Below are 20,822 nucleotides of genomic sequence, written 5' to 3'. Positions count from 1 at the left end.
CTCCATGGCTAGCACTGTGCCCATCCGAAGCCAGGAGCCAGATGCTTCTTCCTGGTCTCCCATGTGGGTGCAGGGGCCCAAGAACTTGGGCCATCCTCCACTGCCCTCCCAGGCCGCAGCAGAGAGCTGGATTGGAAGAGGAGCAACCGGGACTATAACCTGGCACCCATATGGGATGCCAGCACCACAGGTGGAGGATTAACCAAGTGAGCCATGGCACTGGCCCCTGTCTTTTTCTTTAAAAATGGACTGTCTAGATCTCTTTTCAATAAAAAGATACATGACTTTCTCTCATAAAATGAAATTTTATCTTAGAATACCTTAACCAATCTTTAATTTGTGGCATATCTTAGTCAACACAGAAACTGAAACTTTATGATAATTAGCTATTTCTTCAATAGCAATGCAAATAAAGTCTATTTTTTAAGTTTGTGACTGTTTTGATTTTGATGAGTAAAACGTCGTCTTCTTTGTTCTGTACCGTAAGTGCTCAAAGTTCTTAAAAAAAAAAAAATAAGAACAAACTGTAGAGAGTAGATGGCATCTATCCAGTATGACTGTTTCTGAATGCAAACTGGAAAGAATTGATTGCATTTATTAAATATCCTTTCTATCTATTGTCTTTCACAATGCACTTGACTCTGTCATACATTGATCCAACCTGATAATAAGCTTTATTAGGTCTTCCCTCTGAATTTTCAGGATACTATTGCTGAAAGTTTTTAGAAGAAAGGAAAGAATAACTTACTAGATTCTCAATTTAGGTTTCCCTAGTGATTGGATTGAGAAAGTGAACAATAACACTGATAAAATTTAACTCTATTAAGTTTAACTAGGCTATCTTTTATTCCTTTAGTTTTTCTTACAACTCTACATCTTAGAGTCATAAGGTAATTTAGATGTTTGGATGTTTTCTCTCCTAAAAATTTTCTCTAAAATTCTGTAACTTGAACAAATATGAGAACTCAAAGTGAACTCCAGTTTGAGGTTATATCACATTAATTTGAAGAAAGAAAAAACATGACAATAACCATAATACATGAAAAAATAGTTACTCATTACTTGCATTTCTGAAGGAATTTAACAATGATGTCCATTGAAAATTCATGGAGATACTTCCTTTGAAAACCCAAGGAAATGCCTTTTCTTTGGGTTCCAAGGCTAAGATCCCTCCACACATCCAAAGTTTCCTTGACTGTTTGGAATAAAATTAGTGCTATCATAAGTTCTAGAGTCTTTGTGTATCCATTTGTTTCAGACAAGTTAAAAATGTCATTCTGTGGTCTGAATCTATCACCCCACTGGTTGCCTTTATTTCTTGGTTGATGTGATGGCTAGTTTTATGTTGTTAACTCGATTGGATTTTCTATGATTTGGAAAGCACTGTTTTTGGTGTTTCTGTGAGGATGTTTCCAGCCGAGGTTAATGTATAAATCTGAGTGAACCAATTGGGAAGACCCAGCCTCACTGTGCACAGCACCAATCAACTGGCTGAGGATCATCTGGAGACTCTAAATACAGAAGCCAAATTGTCTCTTCCTTAAAGAGCTGTCCCATACTCAACTCCCTCTGCGGTTATCAATAGCTAGTCTTTGGACACCAGGACTTCAACCAGCAGCCCTCTTGCTGCTACTCCAGTTTTTGTCTTTGAACTGAAATCTAGCTCCTTAGATTTCCTGCTCCTGAGACTCTCAGATGTGGACTGAGCCATGCTCCTGTCATACCAGGGTCTCCAGCAAGCAGACAATCTGTGATGGAACTTCTCAGCTGCCACAGTCACATGAGCTAATTGCCCTAATAAATGTCCATTCCTATATCTACATACATATCTCACCAATTCTGACTCTCTAGAGAACTTTGACTAATATACTTGTTTTAGTTAGATGTTGTGTGTTGTGATGTGGGAATGAAGATTGGAAAGAAGCTTAGAGAGAGGGATGCTAAATTAATTCCATTTTTCCCTTCTGACACTCAGCTGAAGATTATCTCCAGAGAACACTGTCTCAGAGAAGACCCAAGTGTGGTGCACAGTCAGTCACCTGGAATGCTGGAAATCCTGGGGTACACCTCATCATCCACATACAGTTATTACTTTCCTCATATCAGTTACATTACATAGAGATATCTCATTTTCTTTTGTCCTGTTTTGGACCATTCAACCTTTAATGGATTATCAAAGCATGGAGAATCTAATGCTTTAAGAATCTGTCCTGTATAAATTTATAACTACAGAAACTTGAACAAATAAAACTGTCTTAAGATATTGAGTCTGGAATGGACACTCACCAAGTTCAGCACTACGTGGCACTAGCTTCAGCCCTACACATAATATTTTAGGAAAACAATAGAGTTCCTTCCATTTAGTGGGTAAGATGAACAACACTTAAAGACAGAAGGTGACTTTTCCAGGGTACACAGCAAGTAAGGGCAGACATGTTATTTGAACTGAGATGTTATCTCACTGTAGACCACAAACTGTTTTAAAATATTGCTAAGGCAAGTTGAATATCCCATATCTGAAATGCTTGGGACTAGAAGTGTTCTGGGTTTCAGATGTTGAAACATTTGCATATATATATATTTATGATATCTTGGAGATGATATCCAAAGACAAAATTTTTGGTTACATTTTATATACACCTAAAACAGAAGGCCTAGAGAAAAAAATTTATATAGTATTTTTAATGCGATTATGTTTTAACTGGAACTCATCGCATGAGGTCAGATTTCCTACTTGTAGCATCATGTCTGTGCTAAAAAATTAAGTTTCAGATTTTGGAGCAGTTTGTATTTTGGATTTTCAGACTAGGGATTCTCTTTAAAATTCAAGTATAAATTCCTTTTATGACATTAACAAAGAGGGCATTTTAAAGTTAAATAATTAATTGCTCTTTAGTAAGATATGAACGAGTTTTGTTAAATGGAAAATAGTAAAATGTATTTAATCATAGAGTGTCTCTAAGAAGTACTTCTGCAAATGAGGTCATTGTACTGGATAGTCTCCATGGGTCCTAACAGTGTGAAGAGTGCATTGCTCTTATCTATCATGGTGTAGGAATTTAGGCTATTCCTTTTTTTGTGGGTACATGAAAGCCAATCTCTTATAAGTTATCTGGCTCACAAAAAATTCAATAAATAATCAGGCTTTCTTGAGCCTACATGTCCAATAGAACTGGCTCTTTAGCTTCATTCCCTAAACACCAATAATTCAGTGTGTTTCCTTTCTATGTGTTAGGGTTTATCTCTGAGCTTTGCCAAGTAGACAGGAAGGCTGTCCTTCCCCAGCAGGTGTGTGCATGCATACACAACTATTCACCTATCCATTCTCCCCACTTCAATTTAAGAGCTTTTGAAACAAAGTATCTTTATCACAGAAGGCATTAGAAGTCAGCACTATTGTATTCTCGCTTATGACAGAACAGACATCTTAAGAGTATGTACTCAGGTACTACAAGTTTAGAAAGAAAATATTTTCTTAGTACTTCTACATCAGCAACTGTTCCTAAATTGTATTTGATGAATAATTGTTGGAAATTTGTTGGCTCATGAGACCAAAAGTTTAAGTGAAAATAAAGTGCATGTTAACGAAACAAAGTAACCCACACACCCAGTAGCCTTTTGTTGAATACTTGCTGGGTGCCTAACACTACATCAGATGGTATAGGAAATACAGAAAAATATTAGATGCTGCCTGTACCACAAAGATTCTATAATATATTGGGAAATGAAAGCTATTACAAAAGTAATGAATGAGAGATATGAAAGATGCTGGATGTAGACAAGTTAAAAGAGGGTAGAGAGGTTGGTGGAGTGTGGAGAAAGAATTGTGAAAAGCAGGCTCTGCGCACGGAAGGGCAGTGGCTCCATGGTCTACGTGAGTGCCTGCAAGTGGTCAAGTAGCTGAAGAGAGAGGGTAAAGGGCAGTAATTGCTTTGGACTCGTGACACCACTACTCCAATGCCAACAACCAGTTTACAAAAAGAAGGCCAGGATATAACTGAAAGTAAATATTCCAAGAGGTCTGGCTGTAGAGATATCACTTTTAACACTCTTATTTTACAAGTCAAGAAACAAGGGGCAGACAGGTGTCAAGTGCCTTATGTAAGGCCATATGGTTGACTGGGACAGAAGTAGACTCAGAACTCAGGAACTCATTTTAGAGTGATTTTAAGTTAACTGTTTCCTCCACATATTATTGCCATTCACACATTTACTTTTTGATTTGCTCTTCTGAGCAGCACTTATCTCTTTTTAAAATTTATCTTGCCTGATCTACAGAGTAGAAAAGTCATAGTCAATTCTTCTTAGTCAGGCTGTTGATTAGGGGCTTGAATCAAGTACCCAAATTGAACTCAGACTTCACTAATTTGCTGAAGTCTGAAATCAGGAAACAAAAACAAAGAGAAACCCTAGTATTTGGTGACATCTGAATTATCATTTTGGTTGACTACTGGTGTGTCCCTTTGGCAATATTTCAGTAAATTGAGATTAAGCACCTTTTCTAAGAAGATTGCATGAAGATATAGAGATATGAAAGTCTGGAACTCTTTGGACATGTTGATGTACACTTACATATGAAAATATTTATAACTATTCATGTACAAGAGACAAACAGCCCTCTTGAAAGCAATATTGAACTCAAAAATAATTGGTAAAGTAAGTAAATATTGTACTTCCAATAATTATAACCCAGTAATAACTGTATCATAAGATTATACTAGATTTTATTTCACAAAGCAATTATATCATTTGTCCATTTTTTCTCCCTTTCTTTCTTTACAGGTTATAATTCATCATGTCCCAAGAGGTCAGTATTAACAGTTTTTGTGACAGAAAGCAAACAGGAATCAACAGATGCTAGGTTATTGAATGGTGCAAAGCATTTCTCACAAGGAATACCTCGGCTTTCATTTCTCCCTGAATGAAAATGAGTGGAGCCACTTCCAAAGCTGCGGTTTTACCAGTCATGCTCATAATGAGAGGAAAGAGGTGCAATCAGCTGCCAGACATGTGGAAGGATGTAGTAGGTGCTTCAGCACAACGAGAAAGAAGTGAATTTCAGTTGTTTTCAATTAAAAAATTGTGCAGCTGGAACTTTTCTCTCTTTTTGCATCTAAATGTCATTAATCCCTGATGCTACCTTTTTGGAAAATATCTATGACCTTTCTTACCCATTATGTCTGTCACTACCTTAATGTAAGGCTTTAATACCATATGCCTTCAGTTAGCACTAAGTTTGCTATTTTTGTCTCTTGACAATTGACGTGACTTTCTCTCTGTTTCTCTTTCTCCTTCACACACACTGAGTGAAATGACTTATTTTCTCAAAAAAATATTGCTTTCATTAGTTTCCTGCTCAGCAAACTATTGTACCAAGTGGAAGTCTTTTTATTCAGCTTTCCTCACCCTCCACTTTAACGTCCAGCACGATTTATTGTGTATCATGCTCTCTGCATTTGACGCAGGCTTCTAAGATCACCTTTGTGGTTTGGCTCGGGCTATTGGCACTGCCTGAAATGCAATTTCAACCCTCCACATCTACAGCAATCATAGAAACAGAGACTAAAGAATCCCTGTTTGCCTATCTATCATACAAGATCCTTTTCAAGCCCTAGGTGTTCCAAGAAATGTATCTTGACCAATCTAGCCCACATAAAATATATATTGACTTATTTTCTCAATTACTACTGAGCATTTGATCCCCTAATTTTCCATTAACATTTTTATGATTGCAATAAGTTGAACGTTCCTTGAGGGAGAGGCTATATCTTTTGTAATGTCTATTACAGTGCTGTAGGAAGGAAGGTTACTTATTAATTATTATCAAAGATCTCAAGCAAGAGTAAAATGTAATTGTATAATGTCATAGTTACATTCATAACCTAAGGCTGCATGAGAGTTGCATATTTGCAGTCTGGATCAAATGAATGAATAATCACAATTGAACAATCTAGTGGTCAGAGGCAAAATAAGGCCGATGCGGGAAAATGGGGCTCCTACTTATGAAGTAGCCCCAACTCCATCCTCTCAGTTGCCCCATGGTATTCCAGGTGAGATTCGGTTCAGAACTCCAACTTCGATTTATTTTTAAAAATGACTTGATGAAATGCAGAAAGGTATTTTGATAAGCCAGAAAATACCATAGTTATGGTTTGTGCAGGGCTAATTTATTCATATTTCACAAGCTAAATGTTAAGGCATACATCTAAGTGCCAAACTAATCAGCAATTATACGCACCTCATAAGCAAATCAACGTCTCACAACTACAGCCTTTACATTTCTTGGCTCCGGTCCTCAATGCAGGATCCACAAAAGTATCAACAGACTGCAGAATGCCCTGTGTTAAGCTGAGGGATTTTTTCCTGAGCTAACTTGCTCTCTGCGTCCCAAAAGCATTGTGAATGTAGGCTGATTTGAGGAGTGCTGGTGGCTCTTCTCTATAGCAGGCCTTGCAGTTAATCTCTGACCCTATTAAGATCTATCTAAACTCCCCAGAGCTGTGCAGGGTGGGTTAGTTCCCTTCTAATTTCTGTGAAGATGTGCTTAGCTCTAAACAAATCCACAATTAGCTCAGTGCTTCAGCAAATTGGTAAGTTAGGGAAAAACATCTTTTATCATCCCATTTCAAGTTCTCAGCCATGATAACCTTTGTTTTCCTAAATTTGTCACCATCCCCATCCCTTCATGCAAGCACTAGCTGCTACTCCTCACCACAAGGAGGTGCATACGATGTAGGCTAGTCCCATAGTCTCATTCCTTGGAATTTTTCCTAGCTGGAGCAGGTAAGGAAGAGATCGTCCTTTCTTCTGCCATAGAATGCAGAGAGAAGCAAAAGAGCTTTGCGGTCTTGAGTCCAGTGTCGTGTGAGTAAAGCAGTACAAGGAGACCAAAGCTGGCGCATGCAGGGCGAGAGTGGGAAGATGGAAGGAAAGTTATGGCAGCATCAGTTCCCTAACCTCACCAAGTTCCCTATCCTCACCACACCAGTTTTTCCAAAGCCTGTGTGCCCAGCTCTTCTTTTGACTATGGGCTTTGCCTTTTTATCTTGATAAAAACTTCTCCTACATACCCATCTCTCCTCTAACCTATATATCTCTTGTAATCAGAGAAAACTGTTGAAAACTTCAGCCAGGGTCATGGAGGAACCTTTTAAGCAAACCTTTTATCAGGAAACAGGAAATTCTAAAGTTTTGCTATTAGCCTTCTCCATCTACCTGACTTGAAAATGTATACATCAACAGTGCTTCTTGAGAAAAAGAAATTCGGCTGAACAGACAGAGCTTTAATTAGACAATACAGCATGACCTGTTTTCAATGCATATATATTAAAAAGAAACCACAAAACTATGTTCATTAAGTGAAATATTATTTGAGTGGAATGAATATAGACACTGAATCTAATTATTGAGTCACTAAATAATATGAGGATACTGGCCAGCGTTGCAGCTCACTAGGCTAATCCTCCGCCTTGCGGCACTGGCACACCGGGTTCTAGTCCCGGTCGGGGCGCCGGATTCTGTCCCGGTTGCCCCTCTTCCAGGCCAGCCCTCTGCTGTGGCCAGGGAGTGCAGTGGAGGATGGCCCAAGTGCTTGGGCCCTGCACCCCATGGGAGACCAGGAGAAGCACCTGGCTCCTGCCATCGGATCAGCACGGTACGTCGGCCGCGGTGCGCCGGCCTCAGCGCGCCAGCCGTGGCGGCCATTGGAGGGTGAACCAACAGCAAAGGAAGACCTTTCTCTCTGTCGCTCCCCGTCTTCGTGGAGGAACGACACAGGACCCTGCGCTGTTCTTTCGTCTGCTCGGCCCTCCCCGGGTTTGCTGCTGGTTCTTCCCGGGTTGGCTACTGTCCCTTCCACCTCCGTGGAAGGGCAGTTCCCCCTGGCCACATTCCCCACTTCCGCAGGGGAGCGGCACACCGCCGGCCGGCTCTCTCGGGGGCTGCACAGGTGTTCCTTCAGCTAGATGTTCCCCTTAGATGTTCCTGGTGCATGCCGTCTCTCTCCTCCTTTATAGTCCTCCTCTGCCAATCCCAACTCGGCTGCCCACACGCCGAGTACGCTGCTCTCCACCAATCAGGAGCAAGTCCTACAGTTTATTGACTGAACTGGAGGCAGCTGGGTAGAAGCTGTTTTCTTCTCTCCCAGCGCCATATTGTGGGAGAGCAGATGCATAGAATAAGTCTTAATTCCAGTAACTTAGTCCAGTCCGGATTGCTCCCCACATCTCTCTGTCTCTCTCTCTCACTGTCCACTCTGCCTGTCAAAAAAAAAAAAATAATAATAATATGAGGATACTGTGGTTAACGTCAGCACTGTGAGGTAATAGGACAAATGAATCTCATCTTAATTGTGAGGCTTTCCTCTAAAAAAAGAAGTGGCATATTCTATATTATCAAATGTTATGAACAAAATATGAGGCTATGAATTGCTGAAATAAGGGAACTTTCCTTTGCTGTCATTCCAGCATGTAAACCACAGCTTGCATATGTAAAAATAAAGGCATCCATGGAAGATAATTATACATTAAGCTCATCAAGAATAATAGCTAGGATTTGAATAGTATTGACCAAATATCAGATATTATTTTAAATTGTCCACATATATAATTTAATTTTGTTCTCCTAATGATCTTATATATTATTATTATCTTCATGTTACAGATTAATAGACTGGGCACGGAGGTAGAGGAAGTTCAATTTGGTCAAAATTATGTAGCTACTAGCCAGTGCCGCGGCTCACTAGAGTAATTCTCCGCCTTGCGGCGCCGGCACACCGGGTTCTAGTCCTGGTCGGGGTGCCTGATTCTGTCCCGGTTGCCCCTCTTCCAGGCCAGCTCTCTGCTGCGGCCAGGGAGTGCAGTGGAGGATGGCCCAGGTGCTTGGTCCCTGCACCCCATGGGAGACCAGGAGAAGCATCTGACTCCTGCCTTTGGATCAGCGCGGTGCGCCGGCCGCAGCACCCCGGCCGCGGCGGCCATTGGAGGGTGAACCAATGGCAAAGGAAGACCTTTTTCTCTGTCTCTCTCTCTCACTGTCCACTCTGCCTGTCAAAAAAAAAAATTGTAGGTACTTCGAGGAGGTGGCAATATTCACATGCAGGGAGTTTAGCTGAAGAGCGCAGGCTCTTAGCTGCCATGAGAGTTTGCATTAAATTCTGGCTGTTTTGTGATGCAGTAGATCCTTTTGTTTGCTTACCGTCTCTGTTTACCTCATTTTTCTTTCCTACAAGTTCCTAGACTTAAAAAAATATTGATATAAAGGGAACAGATTTGATGCATTCCATAGGTACAGTTAAGGTTCTAGATTTTTTGTAGTGTGTGTAGTCTTTCACTTCATGGGAAGCTGAGCCTAGAGGAGTGGAATCTGATTGGAAAAATCCAGGTAACACACACTAAATTCCCTTCCCTAACTCTCAAGCCACATCCATCACATTCTTTTTTTTTTTTTTTTTTTTTTAAAGAAATTGTCATAGGAGACCAACACAAGGCAAATTGCAGCCTTGATGTAATTCTAGAGCAGACTCTGGCTCTCTTACTCACAAATGGATAGCGTGTAGTTATGAATTGCTGAAGCTACTTTGCTACCATTACGGAAGTTTCAGCATGAATCTGACAATGTGGAAGGCAGAGAAAACTGACCAGCCACCAAGTCCTTCATGACACTGAGACACTACAAAATGACTCAGGATATGACCTGCCATAACTTCCAGGATTATGAGTCAATGAATTACCTTTAGGTGTTAAAATTAATTTGGACATTCTAAATGCAGCTCAATTGATTTGTCTTTGACATACTTGAGGACTAAGAAGAAAATCATCATTTGTTTCCTAGTGAATGAAAAAACTCTACTAGAGTGAGTGTAGTATGAATTAGGCATTTTTAAAGTTACATTTCTTTTGGCTAATAGAGCTGTCACTAATACACATTTTTGCCTTTGAAATTTTTTAAAATGTGGGTTGGTGGTGGCAGATGCAGACACCATGGCGGACATCACTAATCAGCCACAATAGTGCAACTGTGGAGGTGGTATGCCTTCTCATCATTACATTAGAGGAAACCACAATCAGGAGACCAGGACTGGCAAAAGAACTTGTGACCCCATGTAAATGGTTGCTGATTTTGAGAACAATATGAATTCAGAGATTTGGTGAGCATTCTCCATTGTAAATCAGCATCTTCCCATAGCAACATCATTATAACTGGGAGTTGTTTTGCAATCTAAATGACTAAACATGCTGTAAATCACAGAATAGTGGAACGGTGTCATGAAAACACAGTTCAACTACAGATTTTTGCAATAATGTAAAATAAGCCATAAAATCATGCTTTCAAGTCTATAAAAAGGCCTGAATTTACATTTTGTTAGCCATTTCATTATACTAGCAATGTACTTTAACAGCTTATGAAATTATAATTACGTTGCATCATACATTTTACATAAAATGGATCTACAAGTTGATATAAATATTAATTGAACTTTTAATTGACATTGATGTTTTAATTTAGATAGGCCTTTTTGGTGTTATTAGATGACCTTGCTCAAGTCATTCAGAAAGCAACTAATCATAGCCAGCCCAAAACAAATCAATTATCCAATTAAATTTGAAAGCTTTTTTTCCCTCAATTAAAAAACACTGTAGAAAGTAAACAAGTCCAGAATCAGGTCTCTGATGTTACAGTAATATTTAGAGTAGGTATGATAATATCTGTGTTGGGGTTTTCCACTGAAAATGATTTTAAGGTATAATTTCATTTGACCCTATCCTGTCCCATTATTTATACATGTAGATAGTCCATATCATTCAGATATCCACCCTAAGGGCTATCATTCATACTGATAATGAGGATACTGTGGTTAAAAATTAATCAATTTATTTGAAAGGCAGAATTAGAGAGGGAGAAGGAGACACAGGGAGACAACTTTCTTCTGCTGATTCACTCCCCAAATGGGCACAATAGCCAGGGCTGGGCCAGACTGAAGCCAGGAGCCAGGAGCTTGAGCTTCTTCCTGGTTTTTCCTGGGGGTGCAGGTACCCCAAGGATTTGGCTACTTCAGCTGCTTTCAGGTGAATTAGCAGGGAGTGGGATTGGAAGTGATGCAGCTGGGACTTGAACCAACTCCCATACAGAATACAGGCACTGCAGATGGAGGGAGGCTTAACCTGCTGTGCCACAGCACTGACCCTAACCTTAGAGTCTTTTAGACAATTATGTAGGGAACTCTTCCGTAGTCCCCCATTAAATTATTATAGGCACTCAGAATCAATTAATGGAATAGGCACTGTTTTGACTGGAGATGTGGTAATTCAAGAGATGAAGTTTCTTTTAAAGCTATTGTTCATGAGCTGGTAATTAACTGTATTTAAAGAGATCCAGTGAGATGTGAAGTATCCCGAGAGCCTGCCAAAAGAACATGACTTCCTGTGGCAACCGTGGGTTGTGAGGGAAGTATATGTAGCTTCAGGTGCAAATCCGTGGTGGCAACAAAACTTTAGTCTGATCCTTCTGTTCTTCTAAGCAGCTGTAACTTGGATTGTGATGGGTCTGGAAGGCAGGTGGGGACTATCATTCCGGAGGAAGCTCTGAAGCTTGAGTGCTATGTTCTTTTCTCTTGCAGAAGTTTTTGTAGAGTCAAGTTTCTCTTATCTTTTTTTTTTTTTCTTGACAGGCAGAGTGGACAGTGAGAGAGAGAGAGAGAGAGAAAGGTCTTCCTTTGCCATTGGTTCACCCTCCAATGGCCGCCGCGGCCGGGGTGCTGCGGCCGGCGCACCGCGCTGATCCAATGGCAGGAGCCAGGTACTTATCCTGGTCTCCCCTGGGGTGCAGGGCCCAAGCACTTGGGACATCCTCCACTGCACTCCCTGGCCGCAGCAGAGAGCTTGCCTGGAAGAGAGGCAACCGGGACAGAATCTGGCGCCCCGACTGGGACTAGAACCTGGTGTGCCGGCGCCGCAAGGTGGAGGATTAGCCTAGTGAGCCACGGCGCCGGCCCTCTTATCTGTCTTGATCATGGTATAGCATGTTACATTTCCTTTCTTTACATACGTATACAAGTGTCCTGCATAGTCGATCTCAGTAATATTCTTATTCCTAGCTAGAGGATTTGTATTAGGGTGTAATTCTCTTAGCTTCTTTTGCTTGAAGGAAATTGTCTAAAATCTTAAGCTCTCAGGTAGTAGTCCTATGTCTTACTTTTTCTCCCTCCATTTCTCCCATCTTTTCTCCTTTACTCCTTCTCTCACTGTTTCTCTTTCTTCCTCTTTCTCTCTCTTTATTGCTTGTTCTCCCCACGACTAAATTAATGGAGCTATTCTCATTTTTTCACTCACTAGTAATTAAGTTTCATGTTGATCATTATCTATACGCAAAAAAGCAGATAAAGATTATACTTCTATTTATGGAAATAAAAAAAGTACAAAACATGTAAAAGTGGAATTATACTTATTCACATACTAGTGTTAGACACTGATTGCTGTTCACTCATATCACTCCTTTTTCTCTCAGGACATACAATTAGTCTACACGGCTATGTCCTTTTTTGTTTAGAAGTTCGTTGTGGCTGTATGATTGATTTCTAAACTATCCAGTGAGTTCAGAAGTTCAGCTCGGGCTCTTCAAACCTTCCCAGTCATGTCCACCAGCTTGATGTAGGCAAGCAATGTGGGTCTTAAAAAATCATCTGAGGGAGAGGAAATCAGGGTCATCTGCTTTAAATATCATGGAGCTAGGAAAGAAAGTCTGCATTTGAGCTATTAAATATTTTGAGATACTATTGTAGGGGAAGCAGTGTTCCATTAACAAACACAATCAATATCTGTAATTATCAAAGCCCAAAAGAATAAATGTAGAGGCTAAGTAGATTGACCTTCAAGTTGAGTTATCCCTTTTAAAATTGTTCTTTTAAAAAAGTTTTCAGAATATGTAATTACAAAACATGGATCAACAAAGTAGGGAGTTGAAGAGCCAATTTGTTGATACATATTTATGCACAATAAAGCAAGAAGTTCTTTATTTCCTAAGCTCTACAGATGCTTCTTAGAACCATTTCATCTACTAATTTTTGACATGAGTTTGGAATAGGTAAGGGCATTAATATTTTCTGTTAATTTCTCAGTTTGGAGCATTAGCACAAGCAGTGACTATCCAGATTGAGTTATAGATTACTGGTGTCCTTGTCTGGGGAAGTGGCTGCCTCCATCCGACGGCTCAGTTTCCATGGTGATATGCACTGGACACCTGAGCCTTCCTTCCCTAGTGGCTTGGTGAGGTCAGGGTGACTTTACAAAGAGGATATGCTAAAACCATAGGATAAGGGAAATAAAGGGACACAGCACGCAGAATTTGTATGTTTCCCACTGGATTTGATGTTTTCCTACTGGGAATGATAGATGAAAAACTAAAATAAAAGTATGTAGGTTTCTATTTTCATAGAAAATTCTAAAATAGGGAGGGAAGTTTTGTTTTCAAACAGGGTTGAAATAACTGACAGAATTTCTGAGCCTTTTTTGCCAAAAAAAAAAAAAAAAACCAAAACCACAGATTGATGAATTCTGTTCTCCAATTTTGTGGTTTTGGCTCTCAGGAACAAGGGCAGAAGACACTGGTGAGTTCCAATGGTCTCCTCCCACACTGAAGAGCCAGAAATGACTCCAAGGCTGGCAAGAGCTGAAAGGTGGGTTGGTCTGCCTCTGGCTTACAAGCCTAATATCCAGATTCTGGATATATCCTGGCTGGCAGCATCGGGAATGGGACTTGCAGGATAAGCAGTGTGGTGCCGAGGGTTAAGTCTCTGTTTAAGCCACTGGAGTCCCATATCAGAGTGTGGGTTCAAGCCCCAGCTACTCTGACCCTTAGCCAGATGCCTACTAATGAGTTTGGGAAGCAACAGATAATGGGCCAAGTTCTTGGACCTCTGCCACCCACTTGGTAGACCTGGTTCAAGTTCCTGGCTCCTAGCTTCAGCCTGGCTGAGTGGTGGCTGTTGCAGCCATTTGGGGAGTGAACCAGCATGAACCAGTAACCAGTGGATGGGAGATCGCTCTCTGTTTATCTCTCCCTATTTCTCTCTCTCTCTCTCTCTCTCTCTCTCTCTCTCATTCTGCATTTCAGATAAATAAATAAATAAATCTTTTTTTTTTTAATGAACAGGACATGTCATTGTGAGAAATTATTCTTCTACCAGTATGATAGGCTATATGTGTTAAAGCAATTACTAGGACATCCAAAACAAGCAACTATTAACAGAAAATGAGTTTTTTTATATATTAACAGATGAATACAGGTCACATAAAGCGAGGCCAATTGCTTTCTGGAGTTCCAAATGGCTTTCAATGCCAGTGTTCCCTCTTCATGTCTTGGCTCCTTCCAAAAGGGAATTGTGTGTGATACAGCCATTTGTCTATGATTCTTTTTGAAAATGTGTCTTTTTTGATTTTATCTTTCAGAAGCAATTCTGAAACTCCTTACCGTTCAAGGGGTAGTTTATAATTTCCCTTAACCCTGTACTCTCCTGCTGCTGCAATATGATTGGCAAATTGGAGCAAAAACGTGGGAAAGCAACATAGCATTTGAAACACAGAAATGCAAGCCTCTGCAGTTTTTTGGGAAAGGGTCTCACAAATACTTTTCACTTATTTCAACTCTGTTTGAAAATAAAACTTCTCTCCCTTAGCCTAGAAATTTTTATGAAAATGGGAACCCACACTTTTCTGCTTTTATTTTTTCATTTATCTCGATTGATCTGTCTTTTGGATCTCCTAAGACTGCAATCTCAGTTGTTTTCTTAAAAATTTTTATTGGCTTTTCTCTTCTCAGATCATCTTTTCCCTTAGCCAAAATTTTTCTTACTTACCCTAACTTATTAAGTATATGTTTCTTCTGATTATTTCTCTCTTTTTAAAAAGCTTTATTTATTTATTTGAAAGTCAAGTTACAGATATGCAGAGGCAGATAGAGAGAAAGAAAGAAAAGTCTTCCATCTGCTGGTTCACTCCCCAGTTGGCTGCAATGGCCAGAGCTGTGCCAATCCAAAGCCAGGAGCCAGGAGCTTCTTTTGGTTCTCCCACGTGGGTGCAGGGGCCCAAGGACTTGGGCCATCTTCTACTACTTTCCCACGCCATAACAGAGAGCTGGATAGGAAGTGGAGCAGCTGGGTCTCAAACCGGTGCCTATATGGGATGCCCACACTGCAGGCAGCAGCTTTACCTGCTACACCACAGCAGCGGCCCCTCATTATTTCCCTTTTTAAAATAAGTAATATCATTTCTTCATAGAGTTAGAGTGCAACTTCCTCATTAAACTTTCATACAATATTTATTTATTTGTAAACAAGAATGAAAGACAGTGAGAGAAAGAGAGAGATAGAGATCTTTCATCTGTTGATTGATTCCCCAAACAGCCTTAACACTCAGCTCTGGTCATTCTGAAGTCAGTAGTCTGGAACTGCAACCAGGTCTTCCACATGGGAGGCAGGAATCCAAGTACTTGGGCCATCTGCTGCTGCTTTCCCAGGTACATTAGCAAGAAGCTGGATTGGAAGTGGAGTAACTAGGACTTAAGCCTGCACTCATATGGGATGTCAGTGTCAAGGTCACAGTGCTGGCTCCCATTATTCTCCTGTCAATGCACTTTCTAGAAGCATAGTGGAAAGTGTGAAGAGACATGCTGAACAGAGCTGCAACATTACCTAATTTTCAAAAGCAGTGATTCTGTTCCAGATCAGACTCCTCAGACATAATTAACAAATACTGTTCCAGTTTCCTCCTTTAACAAGTTGATCTTGTTTTTCTTGGGGTGCCAGTCTTTGAAGACATCTTACTCCTTTTTAACTCATGCTTTTCTCTTCCATTTGTTAAATTTGAGAGAGAGAAACATATGGAATTGCGAATCTCAGTATTATAACAGGATTATCGTAAAAGGGACAGATTTATACGATCTGAAGAGAAACCAGAGTATATAACAGGATTATCGTGACATAGCAGGGGAAGTTAGAGAGTGGAAGAGAGAGAAGTAGAAACAGCTAACTCGAAATTCTGCCACCTTGAAGTGTTCGTCAAGCATCTATTATCAGTCCTGTGCATGAGGACACCCCCATGTCACTACAGCAGCAGGCCCAGATAATAATCGAGGTGCTGTGGCAGCTGCCTGACTCAAGGAATGGGAACACAACACGCCCCAAAGTAATAAAATTCCTTATTAAAAGGGAAGAAATCTTTGCCCGGCCCTTCACGGTCCCCCTGAGACTGACAGGCAATTCGACTGTTTATTTTTACTTAGCTCCAATAAATGACTCTATTTCATTCAGCTTCATAATAATTTGGCCGTGCACACTGCTACTGGCACCAAGAGGAAGTGTAAGCGAAGGGCATCATTAGAGGCATTCCACAGCAATCTTGGTGAAATTACATTCTTTGGAAACTAAATCAAGCCTTAGTTTCATGTAGTGGAACCTGGACAAGAGGAGAGTAATGTGAAATTGGTTGAATTATTCCTAGCTCTCAAGGCATTAGACAAGGTTAGACAACCAAATTTTAAATTATACTTTTACTCTTGTGTGTACCCTATCCATAATAAGGAGTTAATGAGCATATTGATATTTACAACATGTCTGTTTCTTTTTAGAGATCATATTTTCATTACATTGTGCAATTGTGGGTATACAAATAGAATGTTATTTTGTGAATGGTTTTATTGTCATTACTTGAACTATAAAAAGATTTTACTTCTCATGTGGGATCTGTCCTTAATGTGTTGTCCAATGTGAAGTAATGCTATAACTAGTACTGAAACAGTATGTTACACTTTGTGTTTCTGTGTGGGTGCAAACTGATGAAATCTATACTTAATATATACTAAATCGATCTTCTGTATATAAAGATAATTGAAAATGAATCTTGATGTGAATGGAATGGGAGAGGAGTGGGAGTTGGGAGGGGTGCGAGTGGGAGGGAAGTTATGGGGGGAAAGCCATTGTAATCCATAAACTGTACTTTGGAAATTTATATTTACTAAATAAAAGTTAAAAAAATAAAATAAAAAGAAGATTTTAAGTACAGTCATCCAAATACTAAATAGACCCAAGGAAAAAATGTCTTCTGTCTATATTTTTTCCCTTCTGGTTTGAATAAGTTCAGTGGGTTTCCTAATGCAGTGTTTCTTGACCTCTCTCCTCTTTTAGGGCACACATGCTGGAGTCTATTTCAAAGGTTGTTGCCCTCTATGTACCAGCATTACAATTATTCATGAGGTAATACACAAAACCTACTTAATCATCACTAAAAATCTTCTGATGACCTCCCATTCTTACAGCAGAGTCCAAATCTTCCTTGCTTTCATTGTCCAGATGTTTCTACCATTCTCTGCTGAAGCCATGCTGCCCTTCTAGCTTCTTTGGGGTGTCAGAAATGTTCCCAACTCTGGGCTTTTCTATTTTTATCCCTCGTTCTCACGGAGAAACTTCTTGCTCCCATGACCTCCCCGGTGTCTTGCTCCTCTTACTACATCAGGTCTCTGTTGAAATGCCATCCCCATGGCCCTCAGAAAGCCATCCCAAACTGTTCCTTTCAAAACAATTTATCCAGCCCAAACCATTATTTTCCTATTTACTTTCCACAAATCAATAATCTCCATGTGAAACTCCTATATATGAGCATACATGGGGATGTGAAAAAGTTGTAGAAAAATGGGGTTAAAAGGTAAGTCTATATTTTTTGAAACTCATACGTAATTTCTTTTGTATTTGTATTTGCATTTCCCATTAACTTTTTGAAAACTTCATGTGTGTGTGTGTGAATATATCATACTAATTGATGAACTCTCTTCTTGGTATAGGGTTAACCTTATGAGTATAAAAATTAACTGAAAATTGATCTTTGTAAAACATAATAGGAAAGGAAGAGGAGGAGGAAGAAAGGCAGAGTCTGGGTGGGAGGGAGATGGGTGAGGAAGAAGCATTATGTCCCCAAATCTGTATCTATTAAATGCATGAAGTTGCATTCCTTAAACAAAATAAATTTTTAAAAAATTCAATTTCAATTACCACCCTACGTTATGCTTCCAAACAAACAATAAACTTGATGACTTTGAGTGTCTTATTCACTGCTGTCATTTCAGCACCTGGAATGGCACTTGGCACAGACTGAGGGTGTCCATAGATCTGCCAAATCAATAAATGAATACGAGAAAGAGAGACATTGTGCCATGACAGGAAAGTTAAAATGATGCTTAACAAACCCCAGCCAAGTACCTCAGACTCTGTCCTTAACCCTCTTATGCAAGAATGCATATTAGAACATAATTGAATGGCAGTGATAACAATAAAAGAATAGCCATGAATGCTTTGCTATTTACTTAAAAAACAACCTTGATTTCAAACTTCGTTTTTTAAACTTCTACTGCTAATGATTTGCTTCCCAGTGTGCTAACAGCGTGTTCTAACATCTGTCTTAAGGGACCCATGGTGTGAATGCAATTGTGACTGAATCAGGGTGACAAACTTACATTTTATTCCTCTGTGAACACTTTAATTACCTTTGTATTCTCACACATAAAATAACCAATATCTAGCATCTAACTCTAGCTCATTTGTGAAGTCAATAGGAAGTACATAGATGACTGAATGTGTTCCTCTGGCGACCAAACACACCAACCAAGCTAGGTCAGCTTGGAAGGGTTGCTGTCAGTCGAGTCCCCTGTGTCTCATTAAAGGTTCTGCAAAGATCAGTGTGATAAAGTTTCCAAATGTGAGAAACCTACAGCAACATTTTGGTTGAAATATTTGACATCTCCTTTAAGCATTTCCTTTTTTTTTGTGACTGAATACATGGACATAATGGATAGGATCTTTAAACTCTAAGAGAAAAGATTGTACATTGGAAGATAAGATATTCTGGGATGAGGAACATCATAACCTTTTCTGTGAATTTGTGTTAGTGCACTGAACACAGTTCTGATGTTATCTGGGACAATCTGGTGGGTATTTTCTCTAGGCAGCTCTCTCAAAGCATGCAATACTTTCTCTTTTTCACATGACTGGCACATGCATGTAAAAGTTTACATTATTAAAGAATGTGCTGTCAAGATTTGGTGACAGTAGCATCATAGAATTGCTGCTATCATATATTTGGAGCATTGTAGATACTTACTTAAAAATAATTTGTAGGCTGATACTGTGATGCAGCAGGAGTCTAACAAAAAATATTATTCCACGGGTCAGCACTGTGGTGCATTGGGTAAAGCCACTGCCTGCAGCACCAGCATCCCATATGGCCACTGGTTAGAGTCCCGGCTGTTCCATTTCTAATCCAGCTCTCTGCTAATGTGCCTGGGAAAATAGCACAGGATGGCCCAAGACCTTGAGACCCTACATCCATGTGGGAGACCTGGGTGAAGCGCCTCCTGGCTTTGACCTGGCCCAGACCTGGTTGTTGCAACCATTTGGTGAATGAACCATCAGATGGATGATCTGCCCCCCCGCCCCGTATTTTCCTCTCTCACAGTAATTTTGACTTTCAAGTAAATAAATAAATCTTTTTAAAAATACAATGATTTGTACTGGTTCAGTGTCATGGTGCAGCAGGTTAAGCTGCCACCTGCAACGCTGGCATTGCATATGGACAGTGGTTCTAGCCCCAGCTGCTTGAATTCCAATCCAGTTTCCTGTTAACATTTTTGGGAAAGCAGCAGAAGATGGCCCTAGTACTTGAGCCCCTGCAGGGGAGGGCTGCCAATTTCCATGTGGAAAATTTGTATAAATCTCCTGGCTTGGGTTTACCCCAGCCCTGGCCTTTGTGGCCATTTGGGGAGTGAACCAGTGGATGAAAGCTGCCTTTCTGCCTTTCCCCTTCCCTCTCTGTAGCTCCATGTTTCAAAAAATTAAAAAGAAAAAAACCAGAACTTACAAAAAGGTTTGTAAGGTGCTACTAAACAGTTTCAAGTAATGTCCCAGAGTTAATTCTTGCTATAAAAAGAGGATGTTTTGCAATTTATTTAAGTAGTCTTGCTTCATTCATGTTTTTTTGTCACCAGAATGTAATTAAGTTACTGCTTAAAAAGATGGCATTGGCTTGGGACCTTTCAAGAAAACAGAGCTTGAGAAATCTCTGGGAAAATCTATTTATTATTATGCAGGAGATGATGATACCTTTGTGTTGGGGAACCCCAGTTCACACACAGAAGTGTACTTCAAAAAGTTCAAGGAAAATTAAAACTGAAAGAGCAGTTTATTTTGTAACAAAAATTTTTGAAATCGTGTTTAGGTTTCCCATAATGTTTACAAAAATTTTATTTAATATTTTTCATTTTATTTGAAATGAGATAGACAGAAAAGAGAAATATCTTCCATCAGTTGATTCACTCCTCAAACGCCTGCAACATCCAAGACTGTTGCAGGCTGAAATCAGAATCCCTAAACTCACTCTAGGTCTCCCATGTTGGTGGAAGGGAATCATGTACTTGAGCCATCACCTGCCTCCCAGGGTAAGCATTAGCAGGAAGCTGGAATTTGAAATGGAGCTGGGATTCAAACCCAAGCACTCTAAAATGCGATGTCAACATCACAAGTGATGTCTCAACTCCTGCAGCAAACATCCACCTAAGGTTTTTCATGAACTGTTTGAAGATATCTCATAGTTTTGTTATCAATATGGCAAATTAAGCTATTAATTATGATACTACTGCATATTATGTATTTTGAAATAAACAGTAGTGAGTATTACTCAGTGTCTCAAGAATGAAAAATTAAATATTGTTTGTGTATTAATATAGCCCATGTATAACAGGCAAAAATTTCTCCTTGGACCACAGTATAGGTGATTTATGTGCAG

General features: G+C 39.8%; 1 protein-coding gene and 1 long non-coding RNA gene across 13 annotated transcripts in view; one reads left to right on the top strand and one right to left on the bottom strand.

Moving 5' to 3' along the window:
* Positions 1–20,822, bottom strand: part of GRIK1 (glutamate ionotropic receptor kainate type subunit 1) — a 431,814-nt gene that overhangs the window by 271,870 nt on the left and 139,122 nt on the right. The gene's annotated exons all lie outside the window — the stretch shown is intronic.
* LOC103350600 (uncharacterized) overlaps positions 1–20,822 on the top strand; it is a 149,433-nt gene that overhangs the window by 122,881 nt on the left and 5,730 nt on the right. For all 3 annotated transcript variants that reach the window (XR_016232286.1, XR_016232287.1, XR_518572.5), the window contains exons 3-4: positions 4,783–4,807; positions 17,177–17,245. This is a non-coding gene — a long non-coding RNA (uncharacterized LOC103350600). The remainder of the gene's footprint in view (positions 1–4,782; positions 4,808–17,176; positions 17,246–20,822) is intronic.

This window comes from Oryctolagus cuniculus, chromosome 4 (assembly GCF_051225735.1).
Source record: "Oryctolagus cuniculus isolate XC-2025 breed Fujian yellow rabbit chromosome 4, ASM5122573v1, whole genome shotgun sequence".
NCBI lineage: Eukaryota > Metazoa > Chordata > Mammalia > Lagomorpha > Leporidae > Oryctolagus > Oryctolagus cuniculus.
This window is presented reverse-complemented; position numbering and strand designations above follow the sequence as displayed.